General features: G+C 49.9%; 1 protein-coding gene across 1 annotated transcript in view; it reads right to left on the bottom strand.

Moving 5' to 3' along the window:
- Window positions 1-22,495, bottom strand: part of LOC140729246 (phosphatidylinositol 4,5-bisphosphate 3-kinase catalytic subunit alpha isoform) — a 137,544-nt gene extending 115,049 nt beyond the window's left edge. Inside the window, exon 1 of the mRNA XM_073048808.1 lies at window positions 22,271-22,495. The gene's annotated coding sequence lies outside the window, so the exon portion shown is untranslated. The remainder of the gene's footprint in view (window positions 1-22,270) is intronic.
- Window positions 22,496-24,598: the final 2,103 nt, after the last annotated feature.

Below are 24,598 nucleotides of genomic sequence, written 5' to 3' on the forward strand. Positions count from 1 at the left end.
TCACAATAAAAAAGGCGTAATGCTAACCGCTACTTTTGGAACATCCAAGGAAACCAGAGCAAATGGAGGAAACACACACGGTCTCGGGGAGAACGTACAGACTCCGTACAGAGGGCAGCAGGAATTCGGGGAGAACGTACAGAGGGCAGCAGGAATTCGGGGAGAACGTACAGACTTCGTACAGAGGGCAGCAGGAATTCGGGGAGAACGTACAGACTCCGTACAGAGGGCAGCAGGAATTCGGGGAGAACGTACAGACTCCGTACAGAGGGCAGCAGGAATTCGGGGAGAACGTACAGACTCCTTACAGAGGGCAGCAGGAATTCGGGGAGAACGTACAGACTCCGTACAGAGGGCAGCAGGAATTCGGGGAGAACGTACAGACTCCTTACAGAGGGCAGCAGGAATTCGGGGAGAACGTACAGACTCCATACAGAGGGCAGCAGGAATTCGGGGAGAACGTACAGACTCCTTACAGAGGGCAGCAGGAATTCGGGGAGAACGTACAGACTCCGTACAGAGGGCAGCAGGAATTCGGGGAGAACGTACAGACTCCGTACAGAGGGCAGCAGGAATTCGGGGAGAACGTACAGACTCCTTACAGATGGCAGCAGGAATTCGGGGAGAACGTACAGACTCCTTACAGAGGGCAGCAGGAATTCGGGGAGAACGTACAGACTCCGTACAGAGGGCAACAGGAATTCGGGGAGAACGTACAGACTCCTTACAGAGGGCAGCAGGAATTCGGGGAGAACGTACAGACTCCGTACAGAGGGCAGCAGGAATTCGGGGAGAACGTACAGACTCCTTACAGAGGGCAGCAGGAATTCGGGGAGAACGTACAGACTCCGTACAGAGGGCAGCAGGAATTCGGGGAGAACGTACAGACTCCTTACAGAGGGCAGCAGGAATTCGGGGAGAACGTACAGACTCCGTACAGAGGGCAGCAGGAATTCGGGGAGAACGTACAGACTCCGTACAGAGGGCAGCAGGAATTCGGGGAGAACGTACAGACTCCGTACAGAGGGCAGCAGGAATTCGGGGAGAACGTACAGACTCCGTACAGAGGGCAGCAGGAATTCGGGGAGAACGTACAGACTCCTTACAGAGGGCAGCAGGAATTCGGGGAGAACGTACAGACTCCGTACAGAGGGCAGCAGGAATTCGGGGAGAACGTACAGACTCCGTACAGAGGGCAGCAGGAATTCGGGGAGAACGTACAGACTCCGTACAGAGGGCAGCAGGAATTCGGGGAGAACGTACAGACTTCGTACAGAGGGCAGCAGGAATTCGGGGAGAACGTACAGACTCCTTACAGAGGGCAGCAGGAATTCGGGGAGAACGTACAGACTCCTTACAGAGGGCAGCAGGAATTCGGGGAGAACGTACAGACTCCTTACAGAGGGCAGCAGGAATTCGGGGAGAACGTACAGACTCCGTACAGAGGGCAGCAGGAATTCGGGGAGAATGTACAGACTCCGTACAGAGGGCAGCAGGAATTCGGGGAGAACGTACAGACTCCGTACAGAGGGCAGCAGGAATTCGGGGAGAACGTACAGACTCCTTACAGAGGGCAGCAGGAATTCGGGGAGAACGTACAGACTCCTTACAGAGGGCAGCAGGAATTCGGGGAGAACGTACAGACTCCGTACAGAGGGCAGCAGGAATTCGGGGAGAACGTACAGACTCCGTACAGAGGGCAGCAGGAATTCGGGGAGAACGTACAGACTCCTTACAGATGGCAGCAGGAATTCGGGGAGAACGTACAGACTTCGTACAGAGGGCAGCAGGAATTCGGGGAGAACGTACAGACTCCTTACAGATGGCAGCAGGAATTCGGGGAGAACGTACAGACTCCATACAGAGGGCAGCAGGAATTCGGGGAGAACGTACAGACTCCGTACAGAGGGCAGCAGGAATTCGGGGAGAACGTACAGACTCCTTACAGAGGGCAGCAGGAATTCGGGGAGAACGTACAGACTCCGTACAGAGGGCAGCAGGAATTCGGGGAGAACGTACAGACTCCTTACAGAGGGCAGCAGGAATTCGGGGAGAACGTACAGACTCCGTACAGAGGGCAGCAGGAATTCGGGGAGAACGTACAGACTCCTTACAGAGGGCAGCAGGAATTCGGGGAGAACGTACAGACTCCGTACAGAGGGCAGCAGGAATTCGGGGAGAACGTACAGACTCCTTACAGAGGGCAGCAGGAATTCGGGGAGAACGTACAGACTCCTTACAGATGGCAGCAGGAATTCGGGGAGAACGTACAGACTTCGTACAGAGGGCAGCAGGAATTCGGGGAGAACGTACAGACTCCTTACAGATGGCAGCAGGAATTCGGGGAGAACGTACAGACTCCATACAGAGGGCAGCAGGAATTCGGGGAGAACGTACAGACTCCGTACAGAGGGCAGCAGGAATTCGGGGAGAACGTACAGACTCCTTACAGAGGGCAGCAGGAATTCGGGGAGAACGTACAGACTCCGTACAGAGGGCAGCAGGAATTCGGGGAGAACGTACAGACTCCTTACAGAGGGCAGCAGGAATTCGGGGAGAACGTACAGACTCCGTACAGAGGGCAGCAGGAATTCGGGGAGAACGTACAGACTCCTTACAGAGGGCAGCAGGAATTCGGGGAGAACGTACAGACTCCGTACAGAGGGCAGCAGGAATTCGGGGAGAACGTACAGACTCCTTACAGAGGGCAGCAGGAATTCGGGGAGAACGTACAGACTCCTTACAGAGGGCAGCAGGAATTCGGGGAGAACGTACAGACTCCATACAGAGGGCAGCAGGAATTCGGGGAGAACGTACAGACTCCTTACAGAGGGCAGCAGGAATTCGGGGAGAACGTACAGACTCCGTACAGAGGGCAGCAGGAATTCGGGGAGAACGTACAGACTCCGTACAGAGGGCAGCAGGAATTCGGGGAGAACGTACAGACTCCTTACAGATGGCAGCAGGAATTCGGGGAGAACGTACAGACTCCTTACAGAGGGCAGCAGGAATTCGGGGAGAACGTACAGACTCCGTACAGAGGGCAGCAGGAATTCGGGGAGAACGTACAGACTCCTTACAGAGGGCAGCAGGAATTCGGGGAGAACGTACAGACTCCGTACAGAGGGCAGCAGGAATTCGGGGAGAACGTACAGACTCCTTACAGAGGGCAGCAGGAATTCGGGGAGAACGTACAGACTCCGTACAGAGGGCAGCAGGAATTCGGGGAGAACGTACAGACTCCTTACAGAGGGCAGCAGGAATTCGGGGAGAACGTACAGACTCCGTACAGAGGGCAGCAGGAATTCGGGGAGAACGTACAGACTCCGTACAGAGGGCAGCAGGAATTCGGGGAGAACGTACAGACTCCGTACAGAGGGCAGCAGGAATTCGGGGAGAACGTACAGACTCCGTACAGAGGGCAGCAGGAATTCGGGGAGAACGTACAGACTCCTTACAGAGGGCAGCAGGAATTCGGGGAGAACGTACAGACTCCGTACAGAGGGCAGCAGGAATTCGGGGAGAACGTACAGACTCCGTACAGAGGGCAGCAGGAATTCGGGGAGAACGTACAGACTCCGTACAGAGGGCAGCAGGAATTCGGGGAGAACGTACAGACTCCGTACAGAGGGCAGCAGGAATTCGGGGAGAACGTACAGACTCCTTACAGAGGGCAGCAGGAATTCGGGGAGAACGTACAGACTCCTTACAGAGGGCAGCAGGAATTCGGGGAGAACGTACAGACTCCGTACAGAGGGCAGCAGGAATTCGGGGAGAACGTACAGACTCCGTACAGAGGGCAGCAGGAATTCGGGGAGAACGTACAGACTCCGTACAGAGGGCAGCAGGAATTCGGGGAGAACGTACAGACTCCTTACAGAGGGCAGCAGGAATTCGGGGAGAACGTACAGACTCCTTACAGAGGGCAGCAGGAATTCGGGGAGAACGTACAGACTCCGTACAGAGGGCAGCAGGAATTCGGGGAGAACGTACAGACTCCGTACAGAGGGCAGCAGGAATTCGGGGAGAACGTACAGACTCCTTACAGATGGCAGCAGGAATTCGGGGAGAACGTACAGACTTCGTACAGAGGGCAGCAGGAATTCGGGGAGAACGTACAGACTCCTTACAGATGGCAGCAGGAATTCGGGGAGAACGTACAGACTCCATACAGAGGGCAGCAGGAATTCGGGGAGAACGTACAGACTCCGTACAGAGGGCAGCAGGAATTCGGGGAGAACGTACAGACTCCTTACAGAGGGCAGCAGGAATTCGGGGAGAACGTACAGACTCCGTACAGAGGGCAGCAGGAATTCGGGGAGAACGTACAGACTCCTTACAGAGGGCAGCAGGAATTCGGGGAGAATGTACAGACTCCGTACAGAGGGCAGCAGGAATTCGGGGAGAACGTACAGACTCCTTACAGAGGGCAGCAGGAATTCGGGGAGAACGTACAGACTCCGTACAGAGGGCAGCAGGAATTCGGGGAGAACGTACAGACTCCTTACAGAGGGCAGCAGGAATTCGGGGAGAACGTACAGACTCCTTACAGAGGGCAGCAGGAATTCGGGGAGAACGTACAGACTCCATACAGAGGGCAGCAGGAATTCGGGGAGAACGTACAGACTCCTTACAGAGGGCAGCAGGAATTCGGGGAGAACGTACAGACTCCTTACAGAGGGCAGCAGGAATTCGGGGAGAACGTACAGACTCCGTACAGAGGGCAGCAGGAATTCGGGGAGAACGTACAGACTCCTTACAGAGGGCAGCAGGAATTCGGGGAGAACGTACAGACTCCGTACAGAGGGCAGCAGGAATTCGGGGAGAACGTACAGACTCCTTACAGAGGGCAGCAGGAATTCGGGGAGAACGTACAGACTCCTTACAGAGGGCAGCAGGAATTCGGGGAGAACGTACAGACTCCTTACAGAGGGCAGCAGGAATTCGGGGAGAACGTACAGACTCCGTACAGAGGGCAGCAGGAATTCGGGGAGAACGTACAGACTCCATACAGAGGGCAGCAGGAATTCGGGGAGAACGTACAGACTCCTTACAGATGGCAGCAGGAATTCGGGGAGAACGTACAGACTCCTTACAGAGGGCAGCAGGAATTCGGGGAGAACGTACAGAGGGCAGCAGGAATTCGGGGAGAACGTACAGACTCCTTACAGAGGGCAGCAGGAATTCGGGGAGAACGTACAGACTCCTTACAGATGGCAGCAGGAATTCGGGGAGAACGTACAGACTCCTTACAGATGGCAGCAGGAATTCGGGGAGAACGTACAGACTCCGTACAGAGGGCAGCAGGAATTCGGGGAGAACGTACAGACTCCGTACAGAGGGCAGCAGGAATTCGGGGAGAACGTACAGACTCCTTACAGAGGGCAGCAGGAATTCGGGGAGAACGTACAGACTCCGTACAGAGGGCAGCAGGAATTCGGGGAGAACGTACAGACTCCGTACAGAGGGCAGCAGGAATTCGGGGAGAACGTACAGACTCCGTACAGAGGGCAGCAGGAATTCGGGGAGAACGTACAGACTCCGTACAGAGGGCAGCAGGAATTCGGGGAGAACGTACAGACTCCTTACAGAGGGCAGCAGGAATTCGGGGAGAACGTACAGACTCCGTACAGAGGGCAGCAGGAATTCGGGGAGAACGTACAGACTCCGTACAGAGGGCTGCAGGAATTCGGGGAGAACGTACAGACTCCATACAGAGGGCAGCAGGAATTCGGGGAGAACGTACAGACTCCATACAGAGGGCAGCAGGAATTCGGGGAGAACGTACAGACTCCTTACAGAGGGCAGCAGGAATTCGGGGAGAACGTACAGACTCCTTACAGAGGGCAGCAGGAATTCGGGGAGAACGTACAGACTCCGTACAGAGGGCAGCAGGAATTCGGGGAGAACGTACAGACTCCGTACAGAGGGCAGCAGGAATTCGGGGAGAACGTACAGACTCCGTACAGAGGGCTGCAGGAATTCGGGGAGAACGTACAGACTCCATACAGAGGGCAGCAGGAATTCGGGGAGAACGTACAGACTCCTTACAGATGGCAGCAGGAATTCGGGGAGAACGTACAGACTCCTTACAGAGGGCAGCAGGAATTCGGGGAGAACGTACAGACTCCGTACAGAGGGCAGCAGGAATTCGGGGAGAACGTACAGACTCCGTACAGAGGGCAGCAGGAATTCGGGGAGAACGTACAGACTCCTTACAGAGGGCTGCAGGAATTCGGGGAGAACGTACAGACTCCTTACAGAGGGCAGCAGGAATTCGGGGAGAACGTAGAGACTCCGTACAGAGGGCAGCAGGAATTCGGGGAGAACGTACAGACTCCTTACAGAGGGCAGCAGGAATTCGGGGAGAACGTAGAGACTCCGTACAGAGGGCAGCAGGAATTCGGGGAGAACGTACAGACTCCTTACAGAGGGCAGCAGGAATTCGGGGAGAACGTAGAGACTCCGTACAGAGGGCAGCAGGAATTCGGGGAGAACGTACAGACTCCGTACAGAGGGCAGCAGGAATTCGGGGAGAACGTACAGACTCCTTACAGAGGGCAGCAGGAATTCGGGGAGAACGTACAGACTCCTTACAGAGGGCAGCAGGAATTCGGGGAGAACGTAGAGACTCCGTACAGAGGGCAGCAGGAATTCGGGGAGAACGTACAGACTCCGTACAGAGGGCAGCAGGAATTCGGGGAGAACGTACAGACTCCTTACAGAGGGCAGCAGGAATTCGGGGAGAACGTACAGACTCCTTACAGAGGGCAGCAGGAATTCGGGGAGAACGTAGAGACTCCGTACAGAGGGCAGCAGGAATTCGGGGAGAACGTAGAGACTCCTTACAGAGGGCAGCAGGAATTCGGGGAGAACGTAGAGACTCCGTACAGAGGGCAGCAGGAATTCGGGGAGAACGTACAGACTCCTTACAGAGGGCAGCAGGAATTCGGGGAGAACGTAGAGACTCCGTACAGAGGGCAGCAGGAATTCGGGGAGAACGTACAGACTCCTTACAGAGGGCAGCAGGAATTCGGGGAGAACGTACAGACTCCTTACAGATGGCAGCAGGAATTCGGGGAGAACGTACAGACTCCTTACAGAGGGCTGCAGGAATTCGGGGAGAACGTACAGACTCCGTACAGAGGGCAGCAGGAATTCGGGGAGAACGTACAGACTCCGTACAGAGGGCAGCAGGAATTCGGGGAGAACGTACAGACTCCGTACAGAGGGCAGCAGGAATTCGGGGAGAACGTACAGACTCCGTACAGAGGGCAGCAGGAATTCGGGGAGAACGTACAGACTCCTTACAGAGGGCAGCAGGAATTCGGGGAGAACGTACAGACTCCGTACAGAGGGCAGCAGGAATTCGGGGAGAACGTACAGACTCCTTACAGAGGGCAGCAGGAATTCGGGGAGAACGTACAGACTCCATACAGAGGGCAGCAGGAATTCGGGGAGAACGTACAGACTCCTTACAGATGGCAGCAGGAATTCGGGGAGAACGTACAGACTCCGTACAGAGGGCAGCAGGAATTCGGGGAGAACGTACAGACTCCGTACAGAGGGCAGCAGGAATTCGGGGAGGACGTACAGACTCCTTACAGAGGGCAGCAGGAATTCGGGGAGAACGTACAGACTCCTTACAGAGGGCAGCAGGAATTCGGGGAGAACGTACAGACTCCGTACAGAGGGCAGCAGGAATTCGGGGAGAGCGTACAGACTCCTTACAGAGGGCAGCAGGAATTCGGGGAGAACGTACAGACTCCGTACAGAGGGCAGCAGGAATTCGGGGAGAACGTACAGACTCCTTACAGAGGGCAGCAGGAATTCGGGGAGAACGTACAGACTCCTTACAGAGGACAGCAGGAATTCGGGGAGAACGTACAGACTCCGTACAGAGGGCAGCAGGAATTCGGGGAGAACGTACAGACGGCAGCAGGAATTCGGGGAGAACGTACAGACTCCGTACATAGGGCAGCAGGAATTCGGGGAGAACGTACAGACTCCGTACAGAGGGCAGCAGGAATTCGGGGAGAACGTACAGACTCCTTACAGAGGGCAGCAGGAATTCGGGGAGAACGTACAGACTCCGTACAGAGGGCAGCAGGAATTCGGGGAGAACGTACAGACGGCAGCAGGAATTCGGGGAGAACGTACAGACTCCTTACAGAGGGCAGCAGGAATTCGGGGAGAACGTACAGACTCCGTACAGAGGGCAGCAGGAATTCGGGGAGAACGTACAGACTCCGTACAGAGGGCAGCAGGAATTCGGGGAGAACGTACAGACTCCTTACAGAGGGCAGCAGGAATTCGGGGAGAACGTACAGACTCCTTACAGAGGGCAGCAGGAATTCGGGGAGAACGTACAGACTCCTTACAGAGGGCAGCAGGAATTCGGGGAGAACGTACAGACTCCGTACAGAGGGCAGCAGGAATTCGGGGAGAACGTACAGACTCCGTACAGAGGGCAGCAGGAATTCGGGGAGAACGTACAGACTCCGTACAGAGGGCAGCAGGAATTCGGGGAGAACGTACAGACTCCTTACAGAGGGCAGCAGGAATTCGGGGAGAACGTACAGACTCCTTACAGAGGGCAGCAGGAATTCGGGGAGAACGTACAGACTCCTTACAGAGGGCAGCAGGAATTCGGGGAGAACGTACAGACTCCTTACAGAGGGCAGCAGGAATTCGGGGAGAACGTAGAGACTCCGTACAGAGGGCAGCAGGAATTCGGGGAGAACGTACAGACTCCTTACAGAGGGCAGCAGGAATTCGGGGAGAACGTAGAGACTCCGTACAGAGGGCAGCAGGAATTCGGGGAGAACGTACAGACTCCGTACAGAGGGCAGCAGGAATTCGGGGAGAACGTACAGACTCCTTACAGAGGGCAGCAGGAATTCGGGGAGAACGTACAGACTCCTTACAGAGGGCAGCAGGAATTCGGGGAGAACGTAGAGACTCCGTACAGAGGGCAGCAGGAATTCGGGGAGAACGTACAGACTCCGTACAGAGGGCAGCAGGAATTCGGGGAGAACGTACAGACTCCTTACAGAGGGCAGCAGGAATTCGGGGAGAACGTAGAGACTCCTTACAGAGGGCAGCAGGAATTCGGGGAGAACGTAGAGACTCCGTACAGAGGGCAGCAGGAATTCGGGGAGAACGTAGAGACTCCTTACAGAGGGCAGCAGGAATTCGGGGAGAACGTACAGACTCCGTACAGAGGGCAGCAGGAATTCGGGGAGAACGTACAGACTCCTTACAGAGGGCAGCAGGAATTCGGGGAGAACGTAGAGACTCCGTACAGAGGGCAGCAGGAATTCGGGGAGAACGTACAGACTCCTTACAGAGGGCAGCAGGAATTCGGGGAGAACGTACAGACTCCTTACAGATGGCAGCAGGAATTCGGGGAGAACGTACAGACTCCTTACAGAGGGCTGCAGGAATTCGGGGAGAACGTACAGACTCCGTACAGAGGGCAGCAGGAATTCGGGGAGAACGTACAGACTCCGTACAGAGGGCAGCAGGAATTCGGGGAGAACGTACAGACTCCGTACAGAGGGCAGCAGGAATTCGGGGAGAACGTACAGACTCCGTACAGAGGGCAGCAGGAATTCGGGGAGAACGTACAGACTCCTTACAGAGGGCAGCAGGAATTCGGGGAGAACGTACAGACTCCGTACAGAGGGCAGCAGGAATTCGGGGAGAACGTACAGACTCCTTACAGAGGGCAGCAGGAATTCGGGGAGAACGTACAGACTCCATACAGAGGGCAGCAGGAATTCGGGGAGAACGTACAGACTCCTTACAGATGGCAGCAGGAATTCGGGGAGAACGTACAGACTCCGTACAGAGGGCAGCAGGAATTCGGGGAGAACGTACAGACTCCGTACAGAGGGCAGCAGGAATTCGGGGAGGACGTACAGACTCCTTACAGAGGGCAGCAGGAATTCGGGGAGAACGTACAGACTCCTTACAGAGGGCAGCAGGAATTCGGGGAGAACGTACAGACTCCGTACAGAGGGCAGCAGGAATTCGGGGAGAACGTACAGACTCCTTACAGAGGGCAGCAGGAATTCGGGGAGAACGTACAGACTCCGTACAGAGAGCAGCAGGAATTCGGGGAGAACGTACAGACTCCTTACAGAGGGCAGCAGGAATTCGGGGAGAACGTACAGACTCCTTACAGAGGACAGCAGGAATTCGGGGAGAACGTACAGACTCCGTACAGAGGGCAGCAGGAATTCGGGGAGAACGTACAGACGGCAGCAGGAATTCGGGGAGAACGTACAGACTCCGTACAGAGGGCAGCAGGAATTCGGGGAGAACGTACAGACTCCGTACAGAGGGCAGCAGGAATTCGGGGAGAACGTACAGACTCCTTACAGAGGGCAGCAGGAATTCGGGGAGAACGTACAGACTCCGTACAGAGGGCAGCAGGAATTCGGGGAGAACGTACAGACGGCAGCAGGAATTCGGGGAGAACGTACAGACTCCTTACAGAGGGCAGCAGGAATTCGGGGAGAACGTACAGACTCCGTACAGAGGGCAGCAGGAATTCGGGGAGAACGTACAGACTCCGTACAGAGGGCAGCAGGAATTCGGGGAGAACGTACAGACTCCTTACAGAGGGCAGCAGGAATTCGGGGAGAACGTACAGACTCCTTACAGAGGGCAGCAGGAATTCGGGGAGAACGTACAGACTCCTTACAGAGGGCAGCAGGAATTCGGGGAGAACGTACAGACTCCTTACAGAGGGCAGCAGGAATTCGGGGAGAACGTACAGACTCCTTACAGACAGCAGCAGGAATAGAATCCCAACCATCTGATCACAGTAAAGTGTTATGCTAACATGTGAGAAAGAGCAGGTTACGAGGAGCTAAGAACAGGGAATAGGACTGACAGCTTTGCTCTTAGATCAACAAGCCAATGAAGCAAAGAAGACAAATCAACTGAAGGATCCCAGTGGATCAGGGTGCGGGAAAGGAATAGTCAGCTTTTCAGACAGGTCGACAATTCCTTCCACTTCCCCCACCACAAACACTGCTTGACTCGCTGATTACGTCTTGCGGTACACTGTTTACTTGCCACAGCAGCAGAATCCTGGCATTTCAAGAGCAAAACAAAGTGAAAGGTGTTGTTGGAGCTGGGGCACAAGGTGAAAACATGTTACACACAGCAAAAGCACCACTTACTGGCTGCAGCAGAATCAACCATGAAGTCAAGGGTAAATGTGTTTCTTTTTAGAATCAGGAACTCTTGGGAGAGATACAGGCCCTTTGGCCCACTGAGTCTGTGCTGACCATAATCACACTCCTCACTAGGGTCATAGAAAAGTACAGAAACAGACCCTTTGGACCACCTAGTATGTGCTGAACCAGTTAAACTGCCTACTCTGTCTCCGACCTGCAGCCGGACCATAGCCCTCCATATCCCCACCATCCATTTACCTATCCAAACTTCCTCAGGTCCTCTTTAACCCCCTTAGCTCGATAGCCTCTGGTTTTAGTCACATCCAGGTGGATATCTGGAACTCTCACCTGAAAGTGTCACAACCCGGGGTCGTTTTTAAGCTTTTTTTCAGTTAGTATGTTCATTATTTTTTTCTAGTGTCACCTTCTGGATATGCTTGGATTACCGCCTCTCACCCTCAATGCATGCCTTCCAGTATTAGACATTTCTACCCTGGGAAACAGATATTCCTTGTCCACCCTATCGATGCCTCTCATAATCTATAAACCTCTGTCAGATCTCCCTTCAGACTCCACTGCTCCAGAGAAAACGACCCAAGATTATCCAGCCTCTCGTGATAGCAGATGGCCTTTAAACCAGGCAGCATTCCTGGTAAACCTCTTCTACACCCTCTCCAAAGCCTCAATGTCCCTCCTATAGTGGGGCAACCAGAACTGTAGATTTCAATGTACATGTGATAAATAAACGAATCTCTATCTGAATTTCCGACTGGCAGACCACAATCAGCAAGATTAGGGAGCAACACTTCCACTACAATCACCCCCAGCATCGGGGGGAACTCAACCCCTACACGCTCTCGACTGCACAGCCAGGCTCTGCTCTAAACTCCATCTACGCATTCAGAGATGACACCTGTGTTGCGGGCCAGATCCCTAATAACAATGAGATGGAACGTAGGAAGGAGACAGAGAGCTGAGTGACGTGTTGTCACGTCAACAGCCTTTCCCTTAGAGTTAACAAAAACAAAAGAGTTGGTCATTGACTTCAGGAAGTGGAAGTGGGACATACCCCTGCCTGATCAATGAGATGGCATTGGTTGAGAGCTTCACGTTCCTTAACACCACCAACAGCTACCCCTCCTCCTTCCCTTTCTCCTCCCCTATCAGATTCCTTCCTCTCCAGCCCTCTACCTTTCCCACCCACCTGGCTTCACCTATCACCTTCTAGCTACCCTCCCCTCACCCCCCTCCCACTACCTTCTTATTTTGGCATCTCCCCCCTTCCTTTCCAGTCCTGAACATCAACTGTTCATCCACTTCCACAGATGCTGCATTTTGTGTGTTGCTACCAACAGCTTTCCTTGCTCCAACAAAGTACACACCATCGCCAAGAAAGTTCACTGGCGCCTCTACTTCAAAGGCCAAGAAAATTTGGCAAACCCCCACCAGCCCACAACAATTTTTGTTAGACACGTCACAGAAAATGTCCTATCCCAATGCACCACAGCTTGGGATGGCAACTACTGTGCCCGAGACCACAAAGAATATAGAGTGTTGTGGACACAGCTCAGCACACCAAGGAAACCAGCCTCCTACCAATGGCCTCTGTCTTCATCTCCCACTGCCATCACACACCCGCCCCAGACATTCTCTCCTCTTCCCCCTTTCCTTCCAGCAGGTGATGCAGAAGCACATAGCACCAGGCTCAAGGACCGCTTCTATCCCGCTTCTGAAGGACCGCTTGACTTGACATTCAACCTTATCATGGCCCATGCACCTGCACCACACTTCCTCTGTAACCACCACTCTCTATTGTGCATTCTGTTACTGCTTTACCCTTTGTAGGAGCTGAAAGAACTCACGTACTTGAAATTATCTGTATAGATGACTTTTAAAATTAAGTTTTTCCACTGAATCTCAGTACATTCAATAGGCACATGTAATGTCAGAGAAATGTGTACGACGGGCATCCTGAAATTCTTTTTCTTCACAAACATCCGCGAAAACAGAGGAGTGCCCCAAAGAATGAATATGACAATAATAAACCAACATCAGTATATTCTACTTGTATCACTTCCAAACTAGCACTAAACGATACACTGGAAAGACGGAGTCGGGATCAGAGCGAGAGCTGATTTGCTCACTCCCCTTCACACTGCTGCTTGATTCTATTGTTTGGCCGATTTGTTTCCTTTCCTCTTTCTCTGCGCATCAGGTGCTGATTTTTTTTAAATTGGGTTCTTACAGGTTTCTTGCTCTGAGGCTGCCTATAAGCAAACAAATCTCAAGGTTGCATAATTCTTTGATAATAGAAGTACTTTGAACTAAATTCCAAGAGCTTCCACATTCCTACTGCAGTGGTTTTCGATGGGCTGAGGGTTCTGACTACATACAAGTAAATATTTTGTGTGGTTGTATTTTTACAGATATTCTATGTGGGCTTGTGTGTGCGAGGACTGGGCCTCAAGCCGTGGTGTTTCCTGCAGGGTGGGGGGGCTGTGGGGAGCCTTGGAGGCAGGGGGCAGAGTCCAGGCTGGAGGAGACTGGTTCTGTTCTAGTGGACTGTGGATTGATGGCAAGAGTCTTTGACTCTTTCATTGCATGATTGTGATATGCACCTTGACCCCAGAGTAACGCTGTTTCGTTTGGCTGTGCTCATAAGTATTCAAGTTTGGTTGAAAGGCAATTAAACTTGAATTGAATTCTGGCTCCATCTCAGAAATACTATAAGCAAGGTATATGGAGTCAATGGCTTGATTTCACTATATACTTTCAGCAAGATACTAAAGAATAACGATTTCTATGGGTACAAAACTCAGTGTTGTGGTGCTACGTTCATTCCACACTAACATAAGGAAACGAACGTTGGACAATATCAAAACAAAATGAAGGTGACTCAAAGCTGCAGAAATGTGGTGTCTTGAGAAGAAGGATGAAAATGCCGTGGAAGGACAGAGTCACAAATGAGGAAGTGTTCCAAAAAGCCGGAATAAGAAGAGAGCCGATATCATCAATTAGGGAATGGCAGCTGGAATTTCTGGGACATGGACTGAGGAAAGAGAGGCTCAAACATCTTGCAGCGACGGGAAAAATCTGATGGAAGAAGAAGTCGCAGTTGACAGCGCGTGACATTCAAGGGATGGACAAGCAAAAATATTCAAGAGCTTATTAGAACTTCTCAGATTAAAGGCAGATGGAAGACCACATACATATACACACACATACATACATACATACACACACCATATACAATCCTGAGGTTCATTTTCTTTATAAATCCATAATAGAATAATAACCTCTGTAGAATCAATGAAAGATTGCACTACCTTGGTCATTCAACCAGAGTGCAAACTGTACAAGAGACAACAAACTGTACAAATACAAAAAGAAAAATAATAACAAACAAACAAAATATAGAGAACGTGAGATGAAAAGACCTTGAAAGTGAGTCCATAGGTTGAGGGAACATTTCAATGATAGGGCAAGAGAAGCTATTCCTTTTGGTTCAAGAGGCTGATGGTTGAGGGGTAGTAACTGTTCCTGAAGCTGGTGGTGCGAGTCCTGAGGCTCCTGTACCTCCCGCCTGATGGTGGCAGCGAGGAGGGAGAGAGCATGTCCTGGGTGGTGGATGTGCTCAATGGTGGGGAGGGCTTTACCAGTGATGGACTGAGTCATATCCACCACTTTTTTGTAGGATTTTCCATTCAAGGGAATTGGTGTATCCAAACCAGGCTGTGATGCAGCCAGTCAATGCACTCTCCACTGCACATCTATAGAAGTTTGTCAAAGTTTTAGTTGTAATGCTGAACCTCTGCAAAGTCCTAAGGAAGTAGAGGTGCTGACAAGTTTTCTTTGTAATTGCACTTGCATGCTGGGCCCAAGACAGGTCTTCCAAAATAAGACAGAGTTGGTGACCCTCTCCACCTCTGATGAGGACTAACTCATAGACTTCTGGTTTGCTCCTGAAGTAATCAGCTCTTTGGACTTGCTGACATCGAGTAAGAGATTGTTGCTATCATACCACCGAAAGCATTCTGACAGGATGTACCACCGTCTGGGCCACTGCACAGGATGGGAAAAAGCTGCAGAGGGTTGTAGACTCAGCCATCTCCATCATGGGCACGAGCCGCCCCAGCACAGAGACACCTTCAAAAGGCTGTGCCTCAAAAAGGCAGCATCCATTAAGGAATATCACCATTCAGGAAACACCCTCCTTTCATGCTACCATCAGGGAGGAGGTACAGCAATGACGTGCACTCAACATGATAAACATTTTCCCCGATGCTCTCAGATTTGTGAACAGCCCATTAAGTTGTGAATCATCATTTTAATATATACTTATTGTAATTCATAGAATACTTTTATGTATTACACTGTACTGCTGCCTCCTGTGCCTAATAAAGTGGCCACTGATGCATGCTCGTGGTCTTCTGCTGCTGTAGCCCATTCACTGCAAGGTCCAACATGTTATGTGTTTAGAGAGGCTCTTCTGCACACGACTGGTGTAACACATGGTTATGGGATTTTCTGTCAGCTTGAACCAATCTGGCCATTCTCCTCTGATCTCTCTCACTAACGAGATTTTCACCTACAGAAATGCTGCTCACTAGATGCTTTTTTTTGTTTTCCACAGCATTCTCTGTAAACTCTAGAGACTGTTCTGTGTGAAAATCCCTGGAGATCAGCAGTTTCTGAGATACTCAAACCACACCACCTGACACCAACAATCATTCCACGGTCAAAGTCACTTAGATCACATTTCTTCCCCCATTCTGATGTCTGGTCTGAACAACAACTGAACCTCTTGACCATGTCTGCATGATTTTATACATTGAGTCACAGCCACACGATTGGCCGATTAGACACTTGCGTTGATGAGAGGAGTACAGGAGGTACCTAAAAGTGGCCACTGAGGGTATACAGGTGGCCCCGTTTTTCGAACGTTCACTTTACCGCAGCTCGCTGTTACAAAAGACCTACATTAGTACCTATTCTCACTAACCAGAGGTTTTTTGCTAACTAAAGAGTATTTTCGCTTTTACGAACAAAGGACAGCCACTTTATACATGTGCTTACCCCAAGAAAGACTACCATAACCGTGAAGGCTTGTGCGGGCAGTTGTGTGCGCATGCATTTACATGCGTACGCATGTATGTGCATAGGTGTGAACGTGCACATGCGTGTACTTGCTGATTTTTTTCTCCAAACTTTGGATGGCTGATCATAACTTAGCATGGAAAAACATTCTCCATCCAAATTCTGGCACTAATTCTTCTTGAATTTTCACTTATTGATCCTCCAACACAGCACGCTTTACAGTACAGCCGTCCGGTTTCAACTTCCGCTGCTGCCTGCAAGGAAATTCTGTGTTCTCCCCAAGACCGCGTGTTTTAAAAAAATTTTACTTATTTATTTGTTGATATAAAGCGCCGACTAGGTCATTCGAGCCATGCCACCTAATAACCCTACCTAATCACAGGACTGTTTACAACGACCGATTAACCTACCAACCGGTGCATCCTTTGACTGTGGGAGGAAACCGGAGCACCCAGAGGAAACCCACGCGATCATGGGGAGAACATACAAACAGCTCACAGACAGCAGCAGCAACTGAACTCGGGTCGCAGGTACTGTAAAATCCCACTATGCTACCCTGCCTCCTGCCGCTACGGTTTCCTCCCAAATTCCAGAGCTGTACCGGCTGGTAGGTTAATTGGTCATTGTAAATTGTCCTGTGATTAAATCAGGGGGAATCATTGGGCGGCACAGCTTGAAAGGCCGGAAGTGCCTATTCCACATTATCCCAATAAATAAGGACTATCAGAAACCACACACACACAGACACAGACACACACAAACACACAAAAAATCCTGGAGGAACTCAGCAGGCCAGGCAGCATCTATGCAAAAGAGTAACCAGTCGACGTTTCAGCCTGAGACCCTTCATCAGGACTGGAAAGGAAAGGGAAAGAAGTCAGTGGAAAAAAGGTGGGGTGGGGAAAGAAGTATACTATCAGTGTTCACTGTGATTTGAAGCGCCTCTATTAAAATCTTCCTCTTAATCTCCTCTGCTCCCAGGTAAACCACAAACCAATCTGGCAAGTGGGATCCCTCGAGCCTGGTTAAATCTCCTTGGCATCCTCTTACAAGATTTTGAATGAGTACGCTTTCCAGTGAAGATCAGGAGTGGAAAAAGAAAATCAGTTTGGTTCTATGGCAGGCAGGCAGCATGGGAGAAAACCTACTCCAATATGTCGAGTAACTATCTTTATTTACAGGTCTAAATATAGAATCAGAGGAAAGGATTAGGTCACTTTGCTTTATGTAATGCAAGTATACCAACTGGTTTTATACATGCGCTAATATATTCTGAGTATGACAGCCTCATTTGTATAGAGATAGGTTAAACTTAAAGAAAAAGGAAAATATTCCAAGAGGGAATACTTGGGAAGTTCATTCAAATAGAGGACAGAGACTGAGTAGTTTCCGGCATTACTATTATGAGTTTATAAAGTTATTCAGCCAGTATAACTTTTTAAAATATCATCTTTGCTCCATCACAGGCAGTGGCCTCCATAGTTCTAATGCAGGTATACAGCCATTAAGACAGCACAGCAGCAGCTATTTTCCATTAAGAGTTTGAGGAGATTTGATATGTCACCAAAGATACTCGCAAATTTCTACAGATGTACTGTGGAGAGCATTCTAACTGGCTGCAATACTGCCTGGTATGGGTCATGGGTCGTGGGGCGGGGTGGGGGCTACTGCACAGGGTCGAGGTAAGCTGCAGACAGTTGTAAACTCAGTCAGCTCCATCATGGGCACTAGTCTCCGTAGTATCCAGGACATCGTCAAGGAGTGATGCCTCAAAAAGGCGGCGTCCGTCATTAAGGACCCCCATCAGCCATGATCCCTTGCTCAGGTTTATGAGCGACGGCCAACAGCAGACCCAGCAGGTGACTGGTGGGGAAGGTGGAAGAGCTACGACCTTGGAAGACAATGGCTGCTTTGCAAGCAGATGATCTACCACCAGGAAGAGAGGTGATCATCTCTTTAAACATACCCGGCAGAAGGCAAAGGCAAACCACTGCTGTAACCTGCCAAGTACACGATTTCCCAATAAAGGATCAAAACGACGACATTAACGACAAGTGGCAGGACAGAGCGGCGTGGAGGGAAATCATCTGCCAACTGGAAATTCCAGATGCGACCTAATGACAACGAACGATGACCACCTATGACAAGTCCTCTTCTCACTATTACCATCAGGGAGGGGGTACAGAAGCCTGAAGTCACACCCTCAACGATTCAGGAACAGCTTCTTCCCTTCTGCCATCCGATTTCTGAATGGACATTGAACCCATGAACACTACCTCACTATGAATGATCATCTTCTCCGACTGCCAGCCGGGTACAGGTATCGGCTTTAACTGACATTTTGGTGACAAACTCTGCCATCTTCAACATCAGGGATGATGCCCTCTTCAAATTTCGAAGCCTGAAGGTCAATCAAGAGTCTGGCAGTCAAAGCCCGATGGCTGAAGCCCGGAGGCCCAGGAGGCTTGCCCCGTGGCTGGAGGACTGTCCATGTGGATGGGTGGGAGGAAAGAAAGGGACTTGTTTTGCTGCTGTTCTGTGTTCTGCTGAGCATTGCGGGCTGGCTACATTGGCACCAAAATGTGTGGTGACTCTTACCGGCTGCCCCCCAGCATATCCTTAAATTGTGTTGGTTGTCAATGCAAACGACACATTTCACTGCACGTTTCGATGTTTGCAGAGATTCAGCTTGACATCTACAACTTTGACGACTTCTATAGATACGTGGTGGAGAGTATATTGACTGGCTGCCTCACAGCCTGGTATGAAAACACCAATGCCTTTGAATGGAAAATCCTAAAAAAAAAGATTGTGGATAAGGCCCAGCACATCACCAGTAACGACCTCCCAACCACTGGGCACATCTACATGAAAATTGTCGCAAGAAAGCAGCATCCATTGTTGGGATCCTCACCACCCACTCTCTACTCGTTGCTGCCATCAGGGAGAAGGTACAACAGCCTCAGGACCCGCATCACAAGGTTCAGGAACAGTTACTACTCCTCAACCTTCAGGCTCTTGAACCAAAGAGGGTAACTACCCATTCACTGAGCTGTTCCCACTGCCAATGGACTCACTTCCATGTTCGTCTCGTGTTCTCATTACTTATATTTGCATTTTCACAGTTGTCTTTCCATGCTCTGGAGCAGCCCATAAGCAGGCTCTTCAGCCCATTAAAACCATGCTGATCCATTTATTATCAGGTTTATTATCACTGACATAGGTTGTGAAATGTGCAGTTGTGTGCGGGTACAGAAAAATATAAGGTAAAAATTACGGTGAGTTCATCACCATTATTATGTGCCGTGTCATATGACGTGGGTGATCATGGTCTTTCTGTGACCATGATTGTTCTTGGCAAATTTTTCTACACAAGTGGTTTGCCGTTCCCTTCTTCTGGGCAGTGTCTTTACAAGACGGGTGACCCCAGCCATTATCAATACTCTTCAGAGATTGTCTGCCTGGTGTCAGTGGTCGCATAACCAGGACCTGTGATCTGTGTCAACCATCCACTGCTTGCTCCCATGGCTTCATGTGACCCGGATCGGGGGTGGAGGTACAAGGAGGTGCTTTACCTTGCCCAAGGGTAAGCACCTGCAGGCTAGCGGAGGGAGAGCACCTCCTTTGATAGAGATGCATCTCCACCCCACCCCCTTACTACAAGTTACAAAATATATATAAATAACACAAGAGCAAAACAGCGAAGTTCATGTAACAAATTCATCCAACACTACCAACTATCTTGTACAAACATTTGTACATAGAACCACGCAATACAGGAAGAATTCCTTTGGCTCATGATATATGTTTATATCATGGGCCGAGGAACTTACAGGTTTTTTTTTTACATGACTTGTTCTTTTTTTGCTCGCTATTTTGAATGTGTTGTGTATGTTTTGTACCTTGGCCCCAGAGGAACACTGTTTCGTTCGGCTGTATCCATGTATGGTTGAATGATAATTAAACTTGAATTGGGCAGGTGGGGGGGGGGGGGGGGGGCTACTACACCAGATCAAAGCAAGTTGCAGAAACTTGTAAAATCAGTCAGCTCCGTCATGGGTATTAGCCTCTGTAGTACCCAGGACATCTTCAAGGAGTGGTGCCTTAGCATCCACCATTAAGGATCCCCACTTCCCAGGACATGCCCTCTCTCGTTGTTACTGTCGGGAAGGAGGCACAGGAGCCTGAAGACACACACTCAATGACTCAGGAAGAGCTTCTTCCTCTCTGCCTTCTGATTTCCGAATGGACATTGAACCCCTGAACACTACTTTTAATTTCTGTTTTTAGAACTATTTATTTTAACTTAACTATTTAATAGGCACATATATTAATGTAATTCAGTTTTTTCTCTATATTTATCATTGTTCTGCTGCTGTAAAGTTAACAAATTTCACAGCATATGCCGGTGATATTAAACCTGAATCTGATTTGACTTTGCCTGAGTATCGTGCTGGGCGAAGTGGACTCTTTGCCGCTCTGTCGAATTCTCCTGGTACGAAACAACTGAGGAGGAGGGAAGTCCACCTTTTGTCAATGCTCTTAACCTCATGCATATAATATAAAGCCGCTGCACACTAAAAAACAAATTCATATACGACGGGAGCTGCAAGGTCAAGCACACAAAGCACACTTGCAGTCACGTGTCAAATCCATAGAATTCCTGTTATTCCATAAAACCGCACAAACACGTGAGTCATTCCTTATTTTTATGGTCCAGAGAGGATATAGCTACAGCTAAACAACATAACAACACGAGTTCTTTCCCCAAGATAATTTAACTTGCATTATTTCTTTGTTTCGGTTAAAATTTCAGCCTCTTCTGGACTGGAAAGGAATTTTATTTATTCATTGAGATACAACAGGCCCCGCGGACCCTTCGAGCCACAGCGCTCACCAATCCCCGATTTAACCCTAGCCTAATCACAGGACAATTTGCAATGACCAACTAGCCCATCAACTGGTACATCTTTGGACTGTGGGAGGAAACCGGAGCACCCGGAGGAAACCCACACAGTCACAGGGAGAACGTACAGACTCCTTACAGACAGTGTCGGGAATTGAACCTGGGTCACTGGTACTGTCAAACCCCTCTGATTTAAAACTTCGCCAGTGTTTGGGGGGAGGGTTAATGGAATATTAACAACCTTAAATCATTAGCCCCCCCCCCCCCAATTTATTTCAATGGGAAATGGTCGCCAGGGTTAAGCAAGAAATTGAATTTTAAAACTCAAGCAAATATAAATTCTGTGAAGCAATTAATTCGCAGCACAAAGTACAACCAAGACACAAATAAATCTGAAGTACTTTGCAACACTTTCTAACAGACCTTCCCAACTCAGGAGAGCAGGAACCCGCCAGCACCGAACCACCAGAAGACATCAGTGTAACAAGATAACGTCAGCATCTCACACACACCCGGGACGGTGCACAAACGAAATAACACACATAAAAATATTTTTTTTAAAAATCAGATATCAAACTTTAACATGCAGTTGGAATGTGAAAGGAGAGGCGGCAGAAATCGGGGGGGGGGGAGAGTATTTAGGCCTTATTTCTGTGAAATGAGTTTTAAAAATCGCGATTAAGTTCGGCTACAGGCAAAGCTTTGAGATTACATGCTGCAATTTTTAAATTGTGGTTCTTTTGTCTGTATAAGACAAACTGGGAAGGCCAATAAAAAAAAGTATAGAAGCGTTTTTAAGACAAGGTGCCTTGGTAGCCGTGGCCTGCATTGGGTCTTGAATTGCCTTGCGATATTAGGTCCTGACAAAATGTCTGGATGAGTGTTGGTGGGGGTGAGGGCTGTTTACATCCAGCAAACAGACTCCGCACCTCAGCCCCGGAGGGAGGAGGGAGGTGGGTGGACGAGGGAGGGCGATTCAGCTTTGCGGCTGGAAGAGCAGTGAGAGGGAGAAAAAAAATTTGCACCAACAACACAGATGAGGAAATGTCTGGTCTAAGGCTTCGTTGGCACCGACCTGATTCATCTGCAGGGCGGACTGGAGTCGCTCCCCTAACTCCCCCGGATTTCGCACCGGAGGCTCGATCCTGCCTCAGAGGCTTTTGGCTTTCCTTCCTCGTGCTGAAGAATTCTTCTATTTTGAAACAAAAAAATATAGATATATGTCTCCGTATAAATAGCTTGAAGTCTTGTGTTCTTGCAAGGAGCAAAGGACTGTATCCGGCGCCGAGGGTCGGATTTCCGCTAAATTCCAGCTCTGGAAAGCCGGGATCGCTGTAAAGCTACAGAACCCTTAAAGGGACAGGCTCGCCGCAGCGAGCAGGCAGACTTTTAAAGTGATAGGTTCAGAACAGAGCAGGCAGACTTTTAAAGGCACAGGATCAGTCAGATTCCTTAAAGGGGCAGGGACAAAGCAGGACAGGCACGACTGGCTGATCAGATATTTGCATTAACGAGCAGGTACACAGGTGGTGGACCTGTTTCAGTGGCCACTGGGTGTATAAAAAGGACCACAACCTTATCGTAGGGTTTGGAGGCGTGTATGCCTCAGTGACCTGGAGAGTGATGTTGGCTGGGGTCAGGACTTTATGCTTTGGCTCTTGGTAGGGTTACCCATGCCAAACAGGTCAAAGGGTAGAGGACAGACTAAGAGTGGTCAACCAGTCCTCCAGGTTTGGGGGTTCAGCTCAGGGGTAAAACAAAATTGCTATGGAAACAGCAATGAAGATTCCTTCTACATCTGAGTGTGATGGTATTCCTGAGTCTTCACCTGGGACCTGCATGACTGACAGTAGTGAAAACTGAGAGGAAGCTCCTGACATGATAAAGGAAGCCCTGAATACTGTTAAAGATGGAGGACCTTCATTGCTGTCCTAATCACCAGCAGCATAATGGGCAGAAACTTACTGTATAATGAAGCATAAAAATGTCCAGAGTATTTCAGAGCTTGACCAGCTTAACTACGCAACAATTCATATATTTTCTCGAGTATGGTGAAGAAGCCAGTATGAAACCACCAATAATGGCTTTGGGATCTTCACAGCTGAAAATCGCTAAATTTGTTGTCAGTTTCAAAGGCTTGCTTTAATATCAGAGAATGTATACAATCTGACATTGTACCCTTCACAGACATCAAACAAGAAACCCCCTAGAATGAATGATAGAAACATCAAAGCTCCCCCTTTGCACAAGCAGTAGCAAAAGTAATGATTCCCACCCCCTCTAGAAACGTCAAAGCCCCCCCTCCTTTTGCACAAGCAGCAGCAAAAGTAATGACACCAACCCATCCTCCCCCCCCCCCCACCTACTCCCTCACCACACAAGCAACAGCAGAAGCCCCAAGGAGCCTTTGACCCAAAGTCCATCAAAATTGCAGTCCACAAACCAGCAATTCGGTACCTCAGACAGGTGCTCATTCACTCTGGGGAGTGTTGGGGGGGGGGGGGGAGAGAAATCACTCCGACAACGAGAGCAGAGACCAACAACTCACTGTTCCAATGTTACAATCACCCACGTTACTTCTCCAAGCACCACTTCCACAACCAACTCCCCCCCCCCCCAAGAACAGACAGGTTCTCACTCTCCATCGAGAGAGAGAGAGAGAGGGGGATCACTCGTGTACAGGGACCTTCCTCCAACAGGATTGATGATCATTACCACTGTAAAATCTGGGAAATTAATTATTTAATCTCAAAGCACATATGTGTCACCATATACAACCCTAAGATTCATTTTCTTGTGGACATACTCCATAAATCCATAATAGAATAATCAATGAGAGACTGCACCAAATTGTGCGTTCAACCAGAGTGCAAAAGACAACAAACTGTAAAAATACACAAAGAAAGAAATAATAATAATAAATAAGGAATAAATATCAGGAGATGAAGAGTCCCTGAAAGTGAAGCCATTGGTTGTGGGAACATTTCAATAATTGGGAAAATGAAGTTGAGAGAAATTATCCCCACTGGTTCAGGAGCCTGAAGGTTGAGGGGTAGTAACTGTTCATGAACCTGGTAGTGTGAGTCCTGAGGCTCCTGTACTTTATTCCTGATGGCACCAGCGAGAAGAGAGCATGTTAGAATGTTGGAGGAACTCAGCTGATCGGGTAGCGTCTGTGGAAGAAAAGGAACAGTCAATGTTTCAGGTCGAGAGTCTTCACCTGGAACAGGCAGTCTGTCCACATTCCAGCATTGCCAGTCTCTTGTCCACTTTTCTCCTTGGATGCTGGCCAACTTGCTGAGATCCACCATAATTTTTCTTGTTGCTGCACTCACCCTCACACTCCTCTTCGCATCTGCCCACCTCACCTCCTTTATCTGATTCCACGTTCCTCTCCTATCAG

Source organism: Hemitrygon akajei, chromosome 6 (genome assembly GCF_048418815.1).
Source record: "Hemitrygon akajei chromosome 6, sHemAka1.3, whole genome shotgun sequence".
NCBI lineage: Eukaryota > Metazoa > Chordata > Chondrichthyes > Myliobatiformes > Dasyatidae > Hemitrygon > Hemitrygon akajei.